The sequence below is a fragment of the Bos javanicus genome, chromosome 28 (assembly GCF_032452875.1).
Source record: "Bos javanicus breed banteng chromosome 28, ARS-OSU_banteng_1.0, whole genome shotgun sequence".
NCBI lineage: Eukaryota > Metazoa > Chordata > Mammalia > Artiodactyla > Bovidae > Bos > Bos javanicus.
Genome location: NC_083895.1, coordinates 9,202,256 through 9,223,634, shown reverse-complemented (window position 1 = coordinate 9,223,634; position 21,379 = coordinate 9,202,256). Strand labels below are relative to the sequence as shown.

Sequence of the window (21,379 nt, the reverse complement as noted above, 5' to 3'; positions counted from 1 at the left end):
CCATTGTGTGGACATGCCACAGGCTTTTTATCTTTTCACCTACTGATGGACACTTGGGTTGCTTCTGCGTGTGTGCGTGCTAAGGCGCTTCAGTCCTGTCCTACTCTTTGTGACCCTAAGGACTGTAGCCCTCCAGGCTCCTCTGTTCATGGGATTCTCCAGGCAAGAATTCTGGAGTGGGTTGCCACACCCTTCTCCATGAGTTGCTTCTACTCCTTGGCTAATAAGAATAATTCTGCTATGAACATGGATGTGCTATCAGAACTCTGAATTGACTCACATTCATTCTCTCAGCATCCTTGGTTTTCTTTGTCCAGTGGTTGATTCATCTAAAGCTATAAGAAACCTGAAATCATCTAAGCTGTTGTTCCTGCACAGTCTATGTTTTAAACTATTAAAAAAAAAACAATTCCACGAGGTTTTTGTTGAGGGAGTTAAACATTAGATAACTTATGGTTTTATGGTTTGGGAGACACGGTTACTTTTTTTTTTTTTTCCTGAAAAATCATCTGTTTTATCTCCACTTGACTTTTTTAAAATGCTGGAACAGTTTTTTGATTGAACATGAAGCTTTTCTTTCTTTCTTTTTCCTTTGACGTTTATATGACCAAAGGTGGAAAAATAAGACCTTTGCTTATTAACAGAATGAATCAGTCTCTTTCCCTCCTGGGAAATTGAAAACAATTTGGAGAAGAGAGTAAACTTCAGATTTCCTGTGATATGAATTGGGTGGACCTTTCCTCGAGGTAAGATTTAAGGTGGACCTAGCTGGGCTTGACAGACAGTGATGGAACCAGGTGTTACCATATTACATTCCAACTGGATGGTTCTTTTCAACTGGCACCACCTGGCTCTCAACACTAGTACAGCCTCTTACAGCATCCCCAGGGAGCACACAGAGACTGTCACTTTGTTAGCAAAGGTCACCCAGGGAGATATCTCAGCCCAGAGCCTTTCATGAGGCTACAGTGGACACCTGCTCCCACAGAAAATTCTTGAAGGCAGTAGTGGTTTACTGTTTGGTTCTTTCTTCCTTTTTTCTTTGTATGTGTTAGATGTGTTTGGGGAAACTCCCCCCAAGACTGGCGCATGGTTCACACACCCTTTGACTGTTTCACACGTTCCCCCTCTGGAGCTGGTGGCCGGGAGTTTCCAGCCAGCCTGAACTGGAGCCATTGGCCAGGGCATGCTGTCCACGGCTGGAGTTGTATCTGGTAGCATCTGGTACTTGCCCAGAAGTGGGACACAAAGAATAAACAAAGAGACTGCCTTGGAAACTGGACTGCAGAGTTGAGAAGATACTTAGAAAAGTGGCTTCAGGCCAGCTCCTACTCTCTCCAAATATGCCAGGAATGCAGGGCCCGGAGGAAGGGGACAAAACAGTGGAAAGAAGGAAAAAGCACAGCCCATCACCAAGGGCACCCTCCCAGCTCCTTGTGTAGCTGTCCAAACAAAGGGAAAGGATGCGCCTCACCCCAAATAAAAGTGTATGGGAACTAAAAAACAATTGTTAGTACAGTTTGCATTTATATTGGGCAAGCATCTCCCCAAACAGATCTCTGAATCTTTTTAGCATCCCCTTTTTGGGTGAGGACCAGTAAGAGTGAGGATTTATAGAAGCACCTACAGGGAGCGAGCAGGGCTGAGATAGAAAACATTAGTTGCCAGGGAACTGCTTGGAGCTGGAGATTCTTAGTTTGAGATGAAGATCAAGACAAAGGCCAAAAGGCCAAAAGGGGGGTTGGTTAGAGAACAAAACAAAAACAGGAAGTGGCCGACTCAGGGATTTTCCATGGAAGGCTAGGAAGCATATCCGGATATAAGAAAAAAAGGAAGAAAAAGGGCACCTCTGAATCTCCTGGAAGCCACTTGAGATGTTGGGAAATTGGGTTTTCAGCAGACCACAGCTTGATGGAGGCACAGACAGCCATCAGGACACCAGATGGGAAGCCAGAGCCCTAGACTCAGCACTGGCTCATCCTTGGCATTTCATCAGGTCTTTGACTGCCTTTGTTCTTCTCTTCTAAGGAGACTTCTTCACCTCTTGAGTTCCTTAGAGCTGTTCCTGTGTGTCCTAACGAAGTGTGAAAACAGTCTAGAATAACCCAGAAGCACATCCTCACCTCTAAACAAGCATTCCCAAAGGATATTTGGCACACAGATGGAAAAACATATATGTTACCTGCCTGTTGCTATTAGGACTAAATTACTCAGTCCTTTTGCTACCAGATTTAGAAGAGGCTATGTGATGTCGGGGGAGGGGAGGTGCTGTCTGCTGTCCTTTTCATCTTGAACTCTGCCCTTCCCTTCCTCCCTAATCAGGGCAGAAGCAGGCTTCTTAGACCTGGCTCTCTCTCCATCTCTGCCTTCTCAGAAGTCAAGGGGCGAGGGTCTGTGGGGCAGGGGAATGACCCATATTGGGTGAGGATCCAATAGAGAAAATGTCTCTCGCTGTCAGTAAATCTCATCTTTTGTACAAGAGCAGAGATGTCCTGGATCCAGACTCTGTCCTCTGGGCAGTGGTCCTCGAAGGGCCCCACTTAGCACCGCAAGGGAGATGTTGATTTGAGTTGAAGAGTTTTGTTTTTTTTTTTGGCCAAGACAGGAGGAGATGGGGAATCTCCGGTTCCCGCCTGGGCTTGTTTTGTCTTGAGATCTTGTTTTACTCCCTAGTAGATCAAGGAAGTCAGAATTTTATGTGAGAAGAGAAGAAGGTGCCAGAGGGTTTCTAACGCCCTTTATGCAAATGAGCCAGGAAAGTAGATTGCAGGCAGCCATCAGAGGTCAAAGGTCACGCCCCACACGTCAACAATTATTTTGCTCCAAATGAAGGAGGGGAGCAGGACTGCAGGAAATGAGTTGCAACCACCTCAATTCATGTGTGAAAGTTTCCAATTAGGAATTCAAAGGACTTGTTGTTCAATGAAAAAGTGAAGCAAATTCCTTTTATGTGTTTCCCAACTTCCTTGGTGGTCTCTGTTGAAGAGCAGGATCCCACTGCAGGAATCATTTGGTTCCTGACCAGAAGCAGAATCTGAAATAAAGGAAAGGTAATTGATTATTTGGCTTCTGTTGGGAGAGGGGTGGGGTGGGGGTGGGGTTGGGTAGGCATGGTGTTGGTACCCTACTGCCTGGGCCAAATCTGTCCCACAGCCTGTGTTTGTCAATAAAGTTTTATTGGAACTCACCTTCACCCATTTGTTGGTAGATAATCTGTGATTAGTTTCATAGTACAAGGGCAGAGTTGAGTAGCTGGGACAGAGATCATACAGTCTGCTGAGTCAAAATATTTACTTTTTGTAAAGCTAGTTTACAACCCATGTTCTAGTTCACTGGTTCTAACAGCCACCCCCTCCCCACCATTCACTGGCTCTTACTTTTTGATCTGCAATGGGTCGCTTTGGAAATATATGAAAGTTCTATAATCCCATTTTAGAAAAATATTAATACATGATCTCTTGGTTAAAAATACCTAGATGTAGGACTTCTCTGGTGGTCAGTGGTTGGGACTCTGTGCTTCCACTGCAGAGGGCACGGGTTCGATCCCTGGTGGGGAACTCAGATCCCTCATACTGCATGGCATGGCCAAAAAGAAAAAAAGTAACATGGGGGACCCAGTTCAACTCTTCAGAACTCAAGAGAAACAATTCAGAGCCCAAAGCCTCCTGGCAGAATGGTCCACAGTCTACCTTCTACCAGAAAGAGGACACGCAATTTATCTTGGCCAGATACAGCCTGTCAGGGACACAGGCTTACTTTTGGGCTTACTTACTTTTGTCTTACTTTCAGTTTTAAAATGAAAACAGATATATAATTTTCTCTGATGATACAAATGCTTCGTGTTTCTTATCAACAATTTTAAGAAGTACAGAAAGTATGGAGAAGGTAAAAATCACCTTGAAATCCACCTCCACAGAGATGAGCAGTGCTAACAACTTGATAAATCTTTCAGGTGTCTCTTTTAGGCCTACACGCCATCAACAAGTCCATAGATGGGCTGCACATATTCTGTCTCCTACTTCTATCAAAATCATCCAGGCAAATATTATTATCATTAGGGGCTTCCCAGGTGGTGCTAGTGGCAAAGAACCTGCCTGCCAATGCAGGTAAACTTAAGAGACCCAGGCAGAGACCTGGGTTTGATCCCTGGGTCAGGAAGATCCCCTGGAGGAGGGCATGGCAACCCACTCCGGTATTCTTGCCTATCCTATGACAGAGGAGGCTGGGGAGTCCATAGGGTCACACAGAGTCAGACAAGACTGATGATCCATGCGAATATTCTTCTATGGCTTTACATGTACATTTCCAGCACCAAAGTTGCATCGTACTTTTATTTATTTTTTATTTTTTTAAAATAAATATTTATTTATTTGGCTTTGCTGGTCTTAGTTGTGGCACACAGACTCTTTCAGCTGTGGCATGTGGGATCTAGGTCCCTGACCAGGGACTGGATCCAGGCTCCCGGCTTTGGGAGCATGGAGTCTTAGCATCTTAGTGTCAGTCTCCCGTTGGGAGGTCCCAACAATTACATAGCATTAGTAGTTTATTCAGTGTGGTATAATTCACTGGCTCAATCACATCTAGGTTGTTTCCTGTTTTTTTTTGGCTTTGTTTTGTATTTATTTACCACACAGTGGTATGACTTTCTTTGTACTTACATTTTTGTGTATTTTCCTGATTGTTCAGCTGAGGCTAAATGTCTAGTCTTGAAATGAAGGAGTCAATGTTACTCATTAATAATCGTAATACACAGGATCAAACTGCCTCCAGAAAATGTGTAACACTCCACATCCACCAACAGTATAGGGCAGTGCTCGTTTCTCACTCTCTGGCCACTGTTAATATTTAAGGTTGTAGTCAATCTGATAGGTTAAAACTGACACAATATTGTCATATTGACTTGCACTTCCTCGGTTGTTTTACATTTTTTTTGGCCATGCCTCTCGGCACTCTGGATGTTAGTTCCCTGACCAGGGACCGAACCTGCACTCCCTGCAGTGGAAGCTCAGAATTGTAACCACTAGGATCTCCAGGGAAGTCCTAAGATTGCTTTACTTTCAAATGGCATTGTCTGTGATTGAACAGAGGCAAAAATAATGACTTCAAATTAGGTTCTCCTTATTACACAAGAACCCAGCTCTGGCACACAAGCAGACTTACTATTCAGAGGAGCCAGTTGCCTAGCACAGGACAGTTTGAAGCTCTTTGAGGACGAGACTCTTTCGTTGATTGATTTATTCATAGGCTCCCTGGTGACTACTTTCGGGTGCTTACTGAATGGCATCTGGAAGGCCACATGGTTTCGGTCATCAAGAGGCTTGGATGACAGGGATGACCTTTGTAACATTCTTGCAGTACTGCTTGCAGGCTGCTCAGCCACTTTGTTTGAGCCCAAGGACTTTGTCAGTTGCAGCGCGCAGGCTTAGTTGCCCTGCAGCATGTGGGATCCCTGTTTCCAGACCAGGGATTGAATCCGGGTCCCCTGCACTGGAGGGTGGATTCTTAACTACTGGACCACCAGGGAAGTCCCAGCTTCCTGGGTCTTGAATGGATCTGCCCATTTCTCTCCCTCCCAGGACTGGAAGATGACAGCTTCACGTTAGCCAACACAACCAAGAAAGCCGTAAGAACAAAGTCAGAGATGCTGCCTGGAACTCAGTGCAAGGGTGGATCAGAGAGTGGAAGACAGCCGTGGCAGACGATGGAGGAGAATGGGTCCCGAGAGTGGCAGCTCCGTCCAGTCTCTATGGTGGCCTCAGGATGCCCAGCCGCACCAGAGTCAGCTGCAGGATTGCTGTTCCTCCTAGGTCTGCTCCTCCGTGGTTTCCTGCCTGGCTGAATGGCCGTTGCTTCGTGGTGATGATTCATGGCATTTGGAAAGTGTGGCTGTGTTCTGAACAGGGAAGTGAAAAATAACCCAGCCAAGGGCAGCACAGGACAGGAACGGGGCTGTCACAAGACGTGAAGCTTTACTTTGGAAAATGCAGGGGGTGGGGCACCTCGGGGAAGTGGGTCTTGGTGGTTTGGTCCTGCTAGCCCTTCTGCAGAGCCTCAGCTTTTCCGAGCACTGGTCACCGAGCTGCCCCTTGGAAGCGGCTGCTGGTCTTGGCCCAGCGGCTGTGGGTAGAAGGAAGTGGACGGGTGATTCAGTGACTGTCGGCTTCCTCTCTGACTCAAGATTGGATCCGTTTTTTAGGGTGGTGCCAGGGGCCCTGGGCCGCTTTAGCTAGAATCTTTGGAGTCAGAATGGAGGCGCTGACCCCTGTGGTTGCTGGCTTTCCTCCCACCCTTTGGGATGGGTAAGGGGATTAGCTGAACTCTCTGCCTCCCTCCTTGTTGGGTAAGCCCTTCTGACTTGAGGCCTGCCTGTGCTTCCAGCTGAGAGAGACACAGTGAGCTGGGGAGCAGAAGCCTCTCTAGATCCTTGGCCATCTAGGGGGTTTCCTTGATTTGGGGGTCATATCTGGAAGAACATTTGGGCTCTGAGGCGCTCGGCTTTGGCAGGTATCAGACGTGTTGAACTAGTTTGCATGGAGTCCATCTGTCCATCAGTGATACCCAGGGGCCCCGCTGCTCCCTTCCCATGAGCAGAGTCATAATCACCTCCATGCTCTGTGTGCTGCTTACCCGCCATCACCACCATCACTGAATCCTGTTGTAAGAAACACTGACTATCCAGATAATGACCTCTGCCTGAGAGCGTCCAATCCTGAAAGTACTGACTTGACAAAGACGTGGAAATCCTCCCAGAGTTGCGACAGGGGTTCTGTATTTCAGCGTCCTAAACAACCTTGGATGATGGTCCCTTCTCCTCCTCTCCTTTCCCTCCTGTTCCCATGGCCAAAGCTGAGGACAGCTGGTCTTGCTTGGGCAGGATGGCCAGCGTCCACTCCCTGGTGAGTTTCATGGGGAAGCTATTATTAGCCACACGAAAGAGAAATGCGACCCAGATCACTCAGGGCTTCAAAAAGGGACTCTAAGGATGCCTGAAATGGGACCTGACCCTGCCAGGCACTCTCATCTCTTTCTCAATCTTGGTCTCATCTTCTACCCCAATATGGATTTCAATCTCTTTGATAAGCTTTCTCTACATGACAGGGAATGTACACAACAGTAGCTTCTGCTTATCGCGCCTCCCAGCTTCACTGCTAGAGAGGGGGCCGAGAGTTCAAAAGTTCCACCTGATGGCCTTTGCAGGGGTCAGATGATAGTTCCCAGTTCCATCTCTGTGGTCGGGGGTGGATCTTTGAGCAGGAGGCTGCCCACATTTGGTTGCTATGATCAGTTCAGGGGTGGCAGTATTTTTCAAAGAAGGGGGCGCCCATCCTAGGTAGACAAACAGTAGATCCACTAACCCTGGGCACTGTAGGCGGGGGTCCTGGGCCGCCTCCCCTCTGCTTGTGGGGGCTGCAGTGAGTGGCCTGGCCAAGGGGAGGAGGTGCCTTTTGAACCCTCAGAAACCATCATTTTACTGCTTGAAAATCCATAAAAGATGGGGGTTTCCTCAACCACCTTTTTTTGGGGGGGATACATGTTTGAGGCCACAGCTGTGTGTGATCTTCTGAGGGGACGGCCTTGGAGGCTCAGAGCAGAGTGAGAAGAACAAAGGAAACGTTCTGAGAAGCATGGCAAAAATGAAACCAAATAAAAACCCCATAAAAATCCCTCCGAGGGCAGAGGAAATACCAACCCAAGGCTTCTGAGCCACAGATTCGGTAGTAAAAATTGAAGGACAGGCCACTCGGAGGCGATCCCACTGGGGCCAGAGGGAGAATGTATTGGAACACAATAAAAGGGAATCATCCGAGCAGGGGAGGACCGCTGTGTGCTGTAAGTCAGGAACTGACTGATGACCAGGGTTCACGGGGAGCCTGACAGACAGGTCACAGGAACCGGTTCAAAGTCTGCTTGCAGCGGCCTCGATCGGATGATGGACAGCTGGCCTGCCCCCTGCAGGCTCTGACTGATGGTCCTGGGAACTCTGACCTCTGCTAGGCCACAAAAAGACCTGTTTAGAAATCTATCTGAAGACTGATTAAGTACACAGCCACAGTGCAGACAATAATAATTGTGTGACGTGGCCGGCATGCTTGCAGTCAGGAGAAACACGTGTTAATAATGACTGGGACAGGAATCTTGCCTTTCTGTTCCTCTCCATTGACTTCCTGGCTCCTGGTCTCAGTTCTGGGCTCAGAGAGTATTTGCAGGGGATGGAGTTGAGGGTGTGGAGACTTTTACTCTCGTTTCACGGGTGTCAACATCCCAGGGATGGTACCCCACCTGTCACTGCATGGCAGCTGGTGGGCAGGTGGTCCTCCTTCCTGCCCTGGCTAACCTGAGATGCTGCTTCTGGGGGCTTTCCATCTTATTTGTGGCCCTGGGGCCACTGGAATCATAGCAGGAGTGTCTCCCCAAGTCTCCCCAGGAGCAGTAGGCTAAGTATGAAGAAAAGTCTGGTTTTCATCTGCAAGCATCTCTGAGCACACTGATCCTGTTAAGTTTTAGCCAAGAGCTGGTCAGACTCCCCTGGACAGGGAATAGAAGCCCCTTTGCCACTTTGCTTCTCTAACGATCTCTGAGACCCCTTTGTAGATGGAGGTGGGAGTGGGCTGCTGGCTCTGGACTCAGCTATGCTTCTGGACTCAGTATGGTTATGTCTAATCAGCTCTCTGGGCTCCAGCAGCAGTTTTGATGTTTGTTCATCCCATTCATTCATCATTGATCCATCCACTGACTCACTCGCTAGGACTGTCATTTAGTCATTCAGCCACAATGAGACTGTATCTTCTTATCTTTGGTCCCTGCTGTCTGGCATGGCTCCAAGCCCATGGTAGCGGCTCTGTGCGTTTGCTAACTTCCTTTCTGGCCTCACTTTTGTGGAAATTCTAACTTTTGGGACTTCAGAATGTGGCTGTATTTGGATTCAGGGTCTTTAAAGAGGGGATTAAGTTAAAATGAGGCTGCTTTCAGTTAAAAATGAGGCTCTGATTCAATCTGGTTGGTGTCTGCATACGAAGAAGAGATTAAGGGATTCCCCTAGTGGTTGGATGGCATCACTGACTCAACGGACATGAATTTAAGCAAACTCCGGGAGACAGTGAAGGACAAGGAAGCCTGGTGTGCTGCAGTCCATGGGATTGCAAAGAGCTGGACACGACTGAGTGACTGAACAGCCACAATAACCTGGTGGTCTAGTGGTTAAGACTGCCTTCTACTGCAGGGGGTGCAGGTTCGGTTCCTGATCGGGAAAGTATGATCCCACGTGCTGCAGGGCAACTAAGCCCACGTGCCACAGCTAGGGAGGACCCCGAAGAGCCCATGCACTGAAACTGAGCCTGACAGCCAAAAAGAAATAAAATTTTTTTTAAAAAGAAGAGATTTAGACCCAGACACACACAGCAAAAAGACGGTGTGAAGACACAGAATACAGCCGTCTACAAGCCCAGGAGAGAGGCCTGGCACAGATCCTTCCTTCGTGGCCTCCAGAAGGAACCAACCTTGCTGACTGCTCGATCGTGGACTTCCAGCATCCAGCCCTGGGAGAACATACATGTTTCCTGGTTAAGCTACCAGGCTGTGGTTCTTTGTTCTGGCAGCCCCAGCAAACTGGTACAAGCTTTCAACACATTCACCGAGCACGGGACCACATGCAAGGTGTTCTAGGAGGTCTGGAGACAAAGCAGAGAAACAGATACAGGGAAAGAGGAACAGCTGGGGCCCATCCTCTCTCTACATTTTCTCCTCCCAAACCCCTCTCTCCTCTGCCTCTCCTTCCCTCTACCTCCAACAGAAAGAGGAAACACAGGGGGAAATGAAACAGAGGGTTCCCCGGCAAAAGGACTGGCATCCTCCAGAAGCCCTGTAGTAGAATGCATATAGAATCAGAAGCACTTTTGTCTTTTTGTTTTTTACACAATAAAGAAGTTTACTTCAGTCTCCTATCAAAGAAGTCTAGCAGTAGATAGCCTAGGACTGCTTTAGTGGTTCTACATTCATCAGTATTCCATGTTCCTTTCTTTCTCTTCTTAGAATTTGGCATCCATTGCAAAGACCACCTCACGGCCCAAAATGGCTGCTTTAGCTCTTGCCATCATATCCTCATTCCAAGCCACAAAGGATAAAGCAGGTCAATAAGTCATCTTTGCTGGGTTAACTCCCTTTAAGCACTCATCCAAAAAGTTTTTTCCATGTGTATTTGCAGAAGTGCATTTTTTTTTCCTGGCTACCTCTCTCTCCACCATCCTTACTTGGTTCATGTATGCATATGTGCATGGCCAGCCTGAATGTGTGTGTGCATCGGAGGAAGGCCCAGGAAAGGGTTCACAGCTGTTGTGGACACATTGTGAGCGTTCAGCTGGCAGGGCCTTCCCCAGGGTGCTTGCCAGCCCCAGTTTTATGATACATGGTGGCTGGAAAGGGCCACAAGCAACCCTTTCTCAGGACCATGAAGTACATCCCTTGTTGTGCTTTTTGACTATGATGATGCCAATGTTGTATCTCCACGCAACCGCTACAGGAGAAATGTCCTTTGGTTTATGGCCCTGGCCAGTGGTCGTGGGGCTGTGACCTCCTTGTCTCCAGGAATCAGGAGCTCTTGTCATCATGCAATAATCTTGTGATCTCTGGCAACATCTCTGAGCCTTCAGACCTAGTCTATTAAGAAACTAAGTCCATTTGCAAATGTGCCTGAGATGTAAGTCTTGATACTTCTGGTTCTTCCACGGTGTCCACCACTTTTCAGTCAAAGACATTTTGCACCACACAGCTCAGTAATAGTCCTGTGCCCTCATGGGTCTCTTGTGCAATCCTAGCTTAGCTCATCGATTTTAAAGGGAACTGGAATTCCAGGAGCTCAGTGTTGACCAACCTGTCCCAAGTTGCGTAGTGCTGGGTCCCCAGTGGACTTTGGCAGAGATGTTACCGCCCCTGTGGTTGCAATCAGCTTCTGTGTGCATGTTGGGGGTGAAGTTTGCAACACAGTCACTTGTACTGATCATGGTGTTTCTGAAGCGTGGTGCCAATTTCTTCATTTAACGTTGATGTGAAAGAAGCTTCCTTTCTTTTTTTTTTTTCAAACTTTAAACTTGTTATTTTGTATTGGGGTATAGCTGATTAGCAATGTTGTGGCAGTCTCAGGTGAACAGCAAAGGGACTCAGCCATACACATACATGTATCCATTCTCCCCCAAGCCCCTTCCCATCCAGGCTGGCACATACTATGGGTAGACTTCCATGTGCTATACAGTATGTCCTTGTTGATTATTCATTTTGAATACAGCAGTGTGTACATGACCTTCCCAAACTCCCTACGTAGCCATTCCCTGCTGGCAACCATAAGTTTGCTTTCTAAGTCTGTGGGTCTCTCTCTGTTTTTTAAGTCCATTTGTATCATTTCCACAAATAAGGGATTCCACACAATACTTCTCCCTCTCGGTCTGACTTAGTATGACTCAGTGTGACACTCTTTAGATCCATCCATGTTGCTGCAAATGGCATTATTTCATTCTTTTTACGCCTGGGTAATATTCCATTGTATACACATACCACATCTTTATCCATTCCTCTGTCGACGGACATTTAGGTTGAAGCTGCTTTTCTTTTCTGTGTACAGACAAATGAACATCTTCCAGAATAGTCATGTCCTGCATGTCCTGGGCTCTCCCTACCCCACTTCCTCCTGCAGTGCCCTCCTTCCTTGGCTTGCCCTCCATCCTTGCCCTCTTTTTCTTGCTTCCTGCTTCTCACCGAGCATAATCCCCCTACTTGATAAACAAGAGGCAACTCCGGAGGTTATCTATATTTCAGATTTTTTTGATGTCTTTTTTAAAGTCTTTATTGTTGTTACAATATTGTTTCTCTTTTACATTTTGGTTTTTTTTTTTTTTTGGCTGAGAGGAATATAGGATCTTAGCTCCCTGACCAGGAAACTGAACCCTTACCCTCTGCGTTGAAAGGTGAAGTCTTAACCACTGGACTTCCAGGGAAGTCCCAGAGGTTACTGGCATTTTAAATGAGTGATTCATGAACAACTAAGCTTTCAAAACCCAAAGAAATGATCTGCCATTGCTTGAATGGAGCCAAGGGTTTCTATCTGGACTGGTTGTGCACACAGGTCTACTTTGCTTACTCAAATACCCAAGCTGGGGGTTGGTGGTCCAGTGGTTAAGATGCAGGGGACCTGGGTTTGATCCCTGGTCTGGAAGGATCCCACAGGCTGCAGGGCAACTAAGCCTGTGCACCACAACTTCTGACAACCACTGAGCTGGTGCTCCAGACTCTGCGCTCTGCAACAGGAGAAGCTACCTCAATGAGAAGCCTGCAAACCAAAACCAAGAGTAGCCCTTGCTCACTGCAACTAGAGAAAGCCTGCACACAGCAACAAAGATGAATAAATAAATAACCTTAAAAAACCCCCAAATACCCAAGACTGTGGCCAGTCTCCCTCTAAGCCAAGTGGCACCACCTTCCTTGGTGTGTGTCTTGCGTGATGCAGGTGACTTTTCCAGCCATGGCTTTGACACCACTCAGGCTACTTATCACGTATCTTGCTGCAAGCGGAGGCTGACTTGGGTCTTGGTGCCATCTCTCTGCCACTTCCCCCTAGACCCAGAGCTATATTTATTAGCTAGCAGATTAAAAAAAAAAAAAAAAAAAGATAGCCCTTTACGTTTTTAGGGCTTCCCCAGTGGCTCAGTGGTAAAGAATCTGCCTCCAAAGCAGGAAATGCAGGTTTGATCTCTAGGTCGGGAAGATCCCCTGGAGGAGGGCATGTCAACTCACTCCAGCATTCTTGCCTGGAGAATCCCGTGGACAGAATCCTGGTGGGCTACGGTCCATGGGGTCTCAAAGAGTCAGACATGCCTGAACAACTGAGCACAGAATATACTTTTAAACCCACATCCTCTCCTCCTAGGCTTCAATTTCATAAATGTTGGTTCTTCCAGAGAACTGAACAGGGCCCGCAATCCTGCATGTGCTTTTCAATAATCCCATGACTAGTCAGTGAGGATGGAGCAGTGACCCCGAGATAGAAGACTTCATTTGGCATGACTCATCCTTGGAGACATCCAGCTCTCCTGGCGTGTGTTGGTAAGTGCCTGGTTCTATAAATATTGACAGTTAGAAACCATCCTGAGAGCTGCAAAGCTATGACCTTACTTCGTAGGAAGGTCATGTACGTGAAGTGATTAGGCAACACTCGTTATTTGCTCCGATTTAGTCACTGATAAATATCACGGCACTCTCTCTCTTCCTAATAGTGGCTCCTCTGCTGATGTGTGACTCAGAGTTGATATATTATGGGGTCTGATTCAGCAAGGAAAGTTTGGTCTGCCACAGCAGAGAACAACATCCAAGGCCACTTCGGTTTCCAGGATACTGGTTTCCTAACAAGTGTGGCATTGCCAAGAAGGAAAAGCTCAAAAGGAGTCTCCATATTTGAGAAACTGAAGCGGGTGTGGAGGGATAAAGAGCAGAAGAGTGCTTTTAAAAAAATAAAATTTATTTATTTTAAAAAGTATTTTGGCTCAACTCAAGGCATGTGGGATCTTAGTTCCCCCACCAGGGATCGAACCTGTGCCCCCTGTACTGGAAGCTCAGCGTCTCAACCACTGGACCAGGAGGGAAGTCCCCAGAAGGGTGCTTTTCATCATTGTGAGCCTGTGTGTTAAAAAATGCTTGTCCCTCAAGCACATTTCCAGTGTATTTCACCCACTGGCTCCCCAGGAGGTGACCTCTCTATTCAAGCCAACCCTTTCAGGCTTGTGAGCACTTCCCTCAGAGAAGGGGTGAGGATACCCATGCAGAAACTGGATTTACTTCTTGCTCTCCGTTTCTAATGACTTAAAATTAATGGATCATTACCGATGTTTTCTGAGGGCTTTGGTTGTTTGGTTTCTGAAGTTTTATTCCTGTGAAGGAATTTCCAATTTGAATGCAGTTCAGTTCTTTTGAATGGCCCTTGTTTATTTCCGACATTTTTTCAGGGCCTGTCCTGCCAAAGCGGAGATGAGCTTTTCAATAGGTGGGATTTGAACATGGGCTTTTGGCAGACCAGTATGCGGGCTAAAAGTGTGGCCCTTGGCCAAGGGCACGTGCACGCACACATGCACACACACACACGTGCAAGGCTGCAGCCCTCTGCGTAATCACTTGGCACTCTGTATTGTCTTTTAAAGAGAGCAGAGCTCGGCTTGTGCTAACTGCATCAAGAGGCGGCACAGCCCTGTGAAGGGAGCATGCTTCAGGGCTGGCACTGAAGCGCGGATTACCTCAGTGTTAGATATCTCTTTACCGCTGACTGTGTGACTCTGGGCAAGCGTCTTAACTTCTCTAAGCCTCAGAATCCTTATTTGTAAAATGAGGATCCCAATATCTACCCAACTCGCAGGCCTAGTGTGAGTCGAGATGAGATAACGCATGGAACACACCTGGTTCATAAAAACTGCTTTGTCCGCAGTGGCTATATTATTGTCTTTAGCACCAAGCCAATGTGAAAACTGCTGCTGCTGACAATCTGGGATTGTTCTGGATTCAAGTTATGAAGTGCTTACTCTGAGTCTGAAGTTTTATATGCATGGGCTCAGCCCCTCAAGGAGGTATTACTAGCTTCACTTTACAGAAGAGGAGCTTGAGGCTCAGGAGTGAGTACAGCTTGCTGGAATTGGAGCCAGGCATCTCTGGCTGTGGGGCTTCCTAGGTGGAGCTAGTGGTAAAGAGCCTGCCTGCTAATTCAGGAGACATGACATGCGGGTTCAATCCCTGGGTCGGGAAGATCCCCCGGCAGAGGGCACAGCAACCCACTCCAGTATTCTTGCCTGGAGAATCCCACAGACAGAGGAGCCTGGCAGGTTACGGTCCACAGGATCGCAAAGACTCAGACGCGACTAAAACAATGTAGCATGCATGCATGCGTGTCTGGCTGCGGGGAGCCTGCACTGATGGTGAGATGTGCCATCTTTTCAGGGACACTGGAGGTCATGAGTGTGTGTTTGTGTGTGTGGGTGTGTGTATTTAGCAGAAGCTGGCAACTTGCTGTGTCAGGAAGACACTAGGGCACCTGCTTCATCTTTGCCCCATTACATGAGCACAGATCGGTCTGTGTGCTGTCAGCCAAACAGCTCTGCAAAGCCCTTGCTTAACCACCTGGCAGTGGCTGAGCGTTCTGTCCTTTTGTCCAGGTTGATCCCACACCTGCTGAGTTATGACGCAGTGTTCCAGAACCTGTTGTTAGTCCCAATTTTTAATGGAATGTCAACGGGTGGGTGACAGGCATCCTAGCCTTTGGCTGGGGGTGGGTGGTGGTGGGTTCTAGGATGCTGGAGGAGATGGAAAGTCAGAGTGAAAGTCACCTTTCTTGTCTGGGTGACCAGAAGGAAGCAGATGGTTTAAGTTCCTCCTCCAACCCCCTTCCCTCAGGGAAACATTTTACCTGAAATGATGAGATTTCAAATTATGCCCTCTCAGGGCTGCTTTCTGGAGGAGGGCATGGCGACCCACTCCAGTATCCTTGCCTGGAGAATCCCATGGACAGAGGAGCCTGGCAGGCTACAGTCCATGAGGTCACCAAGGGTCGGACACGACTGAAGCGACTGAGCACACACGTACACAGGGCTGTCTCTCTGGTACCAGGACTATACGGCATGTTTGGAAGAAAGGAGAAGCGATTAGTAGGGCAGTGTGCAGACCATGAACAAAGGAGACTTCCCCTGAAGTGGCCCCAAATAAAGAAGGTGTGTTTTCTGAGCGGAAATGTGAGGTAAAGGATCCTTGTGACGACTTGAATGGAGAGCCTGTTTCTAAGTCATAAACAAGAACTTCTAGGCATGATCAGTTCAACTGGATGAAACCTGTTTCTTGTTCCTCTAGCAAAGGTGAAAGGTCTCCCGAGGCCCCCGAGGAGAGGGCTCTTGCCATCACTTCTGCTTACCTGGGTCCCTAAAGGTCCCAGGAGGTGGGAGGGTGCTTCCATCAGGGCCCAGAGGTCACCCAGAAAAGTCAGGGCCTTGATGAAGGGGTGTTGAAGGGGTGTTCCCGGAGGAAGCATCAGTGAGTCTCAGATGCATCTGTGGAAGGCCTGGCGTTTCTGAGAGAAGGAAGGAGCAGTAGAGTGGAGGCAGGGAGGCTGGCTTTGGCTGCCTGGAGACCAGAACTCATTCCTTTCTGAGGGGTCTCTGCTCCGTGAGTCAGCAGGGGAGCAGGGACCCTCTCTCAGCGATGGCAGGTGGAGGCAGAAGCTACAGTGGAGGCAAGACTAGGCAGGCAGGTTGGACAGACTTTAAAGATACACATGGGTTGCTCTGTATTGATTGGATCTGCTTCCAGTCCTCCTAAATCTTTCATGTATAGGAATCTCTTCCTTGGTGCCCCAAAGAGCTGACAGGTCCTCCAGTGAGTTTCCACCTCTGGAGGGTGCCACAGAGACTAAGCCAGTGGTGCCAGGTAAGACACTTGCAATATCTGGTATATAGGATGTGTTGTGTCATCTAATGTTACTGTCACTTGTCATTATGTCAGACTCTGTTTTGTGTTTACACTTTTAAAAAAGAACTTTATTTTTAAATTTTTTTGGCCGTGCCGTGTGGCATGCGGGATCTTAGTTCCCTGACCAGGGATCAAACCTGTGCCCACTGCATTGGAAGGGTGGAGTCTTAACCACTGGAAGGCAGGGAAATCCCTGCGTTTACACTGTACAAGTCTGTTCTCCTTCAAACCAATGTCTGGCAGACATGCCCCAGCCCATCGGCCTTACCTCCCAGAAACTTTGGGCTCCTTTGTGCTTTCTTTGTGTTCCAGGCTCATTTCTTACGTTCATCCCCTTGCTCATTCGTTGGTCCTCCCAACACTTATGCTAGCAGAGATCGTGGTCCGTGCCCTTGCTGAAGAAGTGTCACCCAACCCACTTATGACACTCCCTTGCACCACCCCACCCTCTGCAAATACATACGATGAATTCTTTAGTCTTTCTGGTTCCACGTCTAATTTCTGAATAGATGCACGTGACCTCCATTTTTGTATGAGCGTATTTTTTCAATGCCAGTAGACTTTTCAGGGGAACTCAGTGCCTGCAAAGAGCATCTGGAAGCTCTGATTTAGAAAGCGCTCCCTGTTCCAAGGTCCTCTGAGGTTCTTGCTGTCTAGATCAGAGAAAGGATGAGGGAGGAGGGAGGAGCCACCAGAGACTGATGGAAAAAACCAGGCCCACGTGTACCCTGGGCTGCTCCTTAGCCTACCTTGCCTGGAACCATACTCCCTAATGTGACATCTGGACACAGATGTCTGCTTTTCAAGAGCTGCCTAGGTAAAGAATACGAGTCAGGTGACTTTAGAAACTTAAGTAGTCTTTTTTTTTTGCATCAGAATCTACGTTTTTTTCATTTTATGTTTTTAAAATGGAAGTACAGTTGATTTACAATGTTGTAGAAACCAAGCAGTCTCGCTGAGCTACATGACAATTACTAGCCACACAGAGAATTGCCGGCCCCGCCAACACTCATCATGTGACTGTGGGTGGGACCCTGCCGTGGAGTGACCACAGCGGTCCTTGTTGAAACAACTGGGCCCCAAAATCAACTTAAAGGGGAAATAAAAAGATAGCAGGGTCAGGCTACAAATGCTTACATGTGTAGCCGTGGAACGCTCATTCGAGATCGTTCAATGTCAACATGGGGGCAGCTGTCGCTCCCTTGCGTGAGGATAGGAAAAACAACTGGGTGGGGAGAGGTGCGGGGGGGCGAGGGTGCTGGAGAAATCAGTGCACAGCAGAGGGGGCTGCCTCCCCCCTCCCCCGGATGCAGCAGCAGGGCGGCGGGTGCATGCTCTCCAGGATTCTATTTCAAGCCGACTGGAGGCAAGAATGTGTTCTTTGCCACAGGAAGAATGTTCCCTCAGACAGAACTGCTAATCAGGAGAGAGGATGGGAGGAACGTACAGCCAGTGGTGGCGGCTGCTGGTTTTTTTAGCAGCCTCTCCCCTCCTGGCCTGAGTCGCATGGATTTTTGGCCGGCTGAGACAGTGGCTGAAGATCTATACCCATCCCCACCCCGCCGCCCCTCCAACCTCATGGCCTTTGTTTTTGAAAATATGGGAATTTTCTGAGCCTGCGAGCTCCGTTGCACAACTCTGAGCGATTTTCCAGAGCTTCCCTATGTCATCTGTCTCCGTGACAGCAAGAGGGAAGGAGGAGGGAGGAAAAAGACCAGGGTGCAAACGGGCCGAGAAAGGAAAAGCAAGGGAAAGGCGGCTGGGGGCGGGGTGGGGGGGCGGTCAGTGGAGAAACATTTTGGTGACGTCAAAGAAGACCACACTCCCCAGCATAACATTACTTGGTACCTCAACCGCCCACTCTCTAATTTACTAGAAACCAAACAGCCTGTTTGGAAACCTGTAGCCTAGTCTTTTTTTTTTTTTTTTGCTATTCTCCCTGGACCCAAAGGGCCATTCATTGTTGGGAGTTTGAAAGCTACCTGATTTCCTGAAACAGAGGGGATTTCCACGAGTAATAATTCAGCCCGTGCTGGTGCTAGGCGCTGGAGCTCGAGTAAATTGATCCAGCTGCTCACAGCCTGATGGAAAAGTGCCCGGGGGAGGGGACGGCATCTGCAGCTGGGGCCGCAGCGGGCGCGGTCACGTGGCCGGGCCGGCGTCCGCGGAGCTGACTCGGGCTCGCCCCCGCCCCGCCTGCATCCTCTGACCCCTCCCCGCCCCCCGGCGCGCGCGCCCGCCCCCGCCCCCCCGCACGCGCCCTCCCACCCCACCCCGGCGCGCGTCCGCGCCCGCGCCTAAGTGAGCTGTGTTCTCTGCGCTTAGACCCCGCCTTCCAGCCCGCGCTGGCCTCGCTGGAGGAAGGCAGTTTCCTGGGCCATGTGGCAACCTCTTTCTTGGGAAATGCGAGACGCCAAGGATGGTTGGGGGGCGGCCCTACGTCCTAAGCTTCCCCAGAGAGTCACCCTTTTGGCTCCGTTGACTGTGCTTCCCAGAAGCCTCCCCCATTTCTGTTGTCTGGACAGTCAGGGCCTATTGACAAATAAAATGGGAGCTGGCAGCGGTAACCTGGATGAAACCCGAGGCTAAAGAAATACCGTTTCCAATACGCAGATGGTAGAGTTCAGTCTGTTTTCTGGCCAAGGCCGGGCAAGTTAATTTTTATCCTAGTAAAAATAATAAACAGGGCATTAGCAACTAAATGTTTATCAATTTGCAGTTCATTTCCAGCCAGTCTATTTCACTCCCGCATGCTTTTACTGTTAGCTGATGTACTGGAGTGTTTTACATGAAACCATATGTGACTAGTTAAGTCCTAGCCCCTACAGCATTTGTATGGTGCTTTTCACCTTAATTGGTTAATGTTATTTGGCTGTTTCAGCCATGGTCCTCCAATATCGCCTTTTAATAATAAACTTCAGTGGAGAAAGGTTAAATGACTTGCTGGGGATCACCCCACATTTGAGAAGTGGTGCCAGGTAAGGATGCTCTGGTTGGGAAGATGTCTTATTAAATGGGCAAAAAGCAAGGAGAGCTCAGAGAGACAGTGATAAATACTTGTGAGCATCTGGTCACCCACAAGCCAAGCCTTTCTGCAAATACCGTGACAGGTTTTGTTGTCTTAGCGGAATTCACAAGCTCATTTGGTGGTGTCATCTATTGTTTATCCACCAACTACTATAGTCGGAAACAATTTCAGGGATGACAAAATGGAGTGATGGCTATACTGTGAATCACACAGGCAGGGAACCCTTCTCTCAGCCTCCCAGTTTTCCTTCATTGAGTATAAAATGGAAATCTTGATATTGCCACATGGTTCAACTCAGATCTAAAGTGGTTACTTAGAGAAAGGGAGAGAAGAAAGAATTTATGAGGTAGCGGTGTAGAAAGAACTAAGTCAGACCTACGCCTATGTTCCGTCTTTTTCTCCTTGGAGAATAACTCACTTTCTTGAAGCTTCAGTTTTCTTCCCAGTGAAAACACAGGGCTGGCAGGATGCCCTTGGAGGGCTGCTGCTGCTGCTAAGTCGCTTCAGTCGTGTCCGACTCTGTGCGACCCCATAGACAGTAGCCCACCAGGCTCCCCAGTCCCTGGGATTCTCCAGGCAATGTATTCAGGGCTTGGCACTGTGCTTGGAGTATAGTAGAGGCTAGTAGGAATCCTTTCCTTAGGAAGAGTAGTCTTGGCAGGGCTGGCAGGCAGTGGGTTGAGGACACCATATATGCAACTCCAAATATGAGGCAATACCCCATTTCCCAACGAGCAAGTTACAAAAGTCTTCTGTGTGTGTGTGCACCCGGGTGTGTTTTTCTTTTCTTGGCTGGGTTGAATATGTACACTTATAATGATGCAAGTGGAATAGTCAAAATTCTAGTTATAAAATTCAATTTATTGGTTTCATTATATGCCTATTTAAAATTATAGGTGTATTTATACGTATTTAGAATCTTGCCCTTTTGGACTCATTATCCAGACTCTTCATCATCACCTGTCTTTGTCATCACTTGAGCCCCCCTTTTGAGTGATCTCACTCCATCTTCCAGAACTTGCTTCTGCCCACATATTTTTGAGTTTGTATTTGCAGTCACTGGAAATGTTATCTCAAGCTTAATATCCACACACTATTTATGATATCTCTAAAGTAACTTCTTCTTGTCCTGCTTAAAAATCTTAACAGGGTTAAGATCTTAACAGGGTTGTGCCTATGTTAGGAAATAATATTCATGCATTTTAGCGATGCATACTCAGATACCAAAGTGTGAAATGACGTGAGGTTTGGGATTTTCCTTGAGACAATTCAGCAAAGAGAAAAAGATAAAAGACAAAAAAAAGAAGGACCAGTGAAGCAAATGTGGAAAACATATGGGTAATTAGTAATCTGGAAAGAGAGTATATCATCATACTATATGCTCTTCTTTCGGTATATTTACAAATTTTCATAATAAGTTTATTAAAAATGAGCTTTAAAAGACATGCTTACATTATCTGTTACTTGCAGTTAGAGGCACACCTTCAAGAATAACTACAAAAACTTCTACCTTCAGTTCAGTTCAGTCGCTCGGTCGTGTCCGACTCTTTGCGACCCCATGGATCGCAGCACACCAGGCCTCCCTGTCCATCACCAACTCCCGGAGTTCACTCAGACTCACATCCGTCGAGTCAGTGATGCCATCCAGCCATCTCATCCTCTGTCGTCCCCTTCTCCTCCTGCCCCCAATCCCTCCCAGCGTCAGAGTCTTTTCCAATGAGTCAACTCTTCGCATGAGTTAATTAAAAAAATACAACTGTTCTTCGGACCTGTGGACACAGGATTCGGGGGAAGGAGAGGGTGGGATGAATTGAGAAAGTAGCATTGACATATATACATTACCATGTGGAAAATCGATAGCTAGTGGGA

General features: G+C 47.8%; 1 long non-coding RNA gene across 1 annotated transcript; it reads right to left on the bottom strand.

Annotated features, from left to right (window-relative positions):
• Positions 1-221: 221 nt before the first annotated feature.
• On the bottom strand, positions 222-20,668 carry LOC133240320 (uncharacterized). The gene is made up of 3 exons (XR_009734192.1): positions 15,929-20,668; positions 5,161-15,632; positions 222-3,034 (listed from the first exon to the last, which is right to left on the bottom strand). It is a non-coding gene; the product is annotated as an uncharacterized LOC133240320 (long non-coding RNA).
• Between the last annotated feature and the right edge of the window lie 711 nt (positions 20,669-21,379).